The sequence below is a fragment of the Protobothrops mucrosquamatus genome, unplaced genomic scaffold (genome assembly GCF_001527695.2).
Source record: "Protobothrops mucrosquamatus isolate PMUCROS unplaced genomic scaffold, P.Mucros_1.0 scaffold_142, whole genome shotgun sequence".
NCBI classification, from domain to species: Eukaryota; Metazoa; Chordata; class Lepidosauria; order Squamata; family Viperidae; genus Protobothrops; species Protobothrops mucrosquamatus.
The window spans coordinates 521,058-522,453 of NW_015386218.1; the positions used below are offsets into that span (position 1 = coordinate 521,058).

Consider the following 1,396-nt stretch of genomic DNA (forward strand, 5'->3'; position numbering starts at 1 on the left):
TGATGTAAATGAACACAATCAAACCCAAACCAAAGGAAAAGATTATATATCTAGAGACAATGGAAAAAATTACAAATGGACCTTGTCTCTTCCTCATAAAAATGGGTCCTGTACATCTCAAAAAAGGACCCAGGCAGAAGAGAAGCCCTATAAGTGCATGGAGTGTGGAAAGAGCTTTATTAAGAACCATCAACTTATCTACCATAAAAAGATCCACAAAGCAGAGAAAACATATAAATGCAAGGAGTTTGGGAAGAGCTTTACTAGTAACAGTCATCTTACATGTCATCAAATAATCCATACAGGGGAAAAGCCTTATAAATGCATGGAGTGTGGAAACAGCTTTACGAACAGTAGAGAACTTACTTCACATAAAAGGATTCACACAAGAGAGATGCACTACAAATGCACAGAGTGTGGAAAGTGCTTGAGCTCACTCAAAACTCTTTCTGTACATGAAACAATGCACACAGGGGAAAGGCCTTATAAATGCATGGTGTGTGGAAAGACCTTTATTCATACAACTCATCTTAGTTCACATACAAGGACCCACACAAGAGAGAAGCCCTATAAATGCATTCAGTGTGGAAAGAGCTTTACTCAGAGCAGCAATCTTACTTTGCATTATCGGATCCATACAGGAGACAAGCCCTATAAATGCCTAAAGTGTGGAAAGAGCTTCACCTGTAGTACTTCTCTTACTTTGCATTATCGGATCCATACAGGTGAGAAGCCCTATAAATGTATGGAGTGTGGAAAGAGCTTCCGTAAGAGCACTGACCTTATTTTCCATAAAAGGATCCACGCAGGGGGAAAGCCATATACATGCCTGGAGTGTGGAAAGAGCTTTGTTAAGAAATCTCAACTTATTTACCATAGTAAGACACATACAGGGGAGAAGCCACATAAATGCATGGAATGTGGAAAGAGTTTTTTTACAAACAATTATCTTAAGAAACATAAAATGACCCATACAGGGGAGAAGCCACATAAATGCATGAAGTGTGGAAAGAGCTTTATTCGAAACAGCGATCTTATTTACCATAGTAGGACACATACCGGGGAGAAGCCATATAAATGCATAGAGTGTGGAAAATGCTTTTCTGTCTCTAGTAATCTTACCCGCCATCAAAAGACTCACACAGGGGAGAAGCCTTATAAATGCATTGAATGTGGAAAGTCTTTTTCTGGGAAGAATTATCTTAACACCCATAAAAGGATCCACACAGGGGAGAAGCCGTATAAATGTATGGTGTGTGGAAAAGGTTTTATTACGAATAGTTATCTTAACCTTCATAAAAGGACCACACAGTGTAAAAGCCCTATAAATCTGTGAAATATGGAAACATCTTCAAGAGGACCAATGGGCGAATGTTCCATATACAGATACATTTGG

The 1,396-nt window shown here is 38.9% G+C and overlaps 1 pseudogene; it reads left to right on the plus strand.

The window, feature by feature from the left end:
* LOC107290016 overlaps window positions 1-1,389 on the plus strand; it is a 38,042-nt pseudogene extending 36,653 nt beyond the window's left edge.
* Window positions 1,390-1,396: the final 7 nt, after the last annotated feature.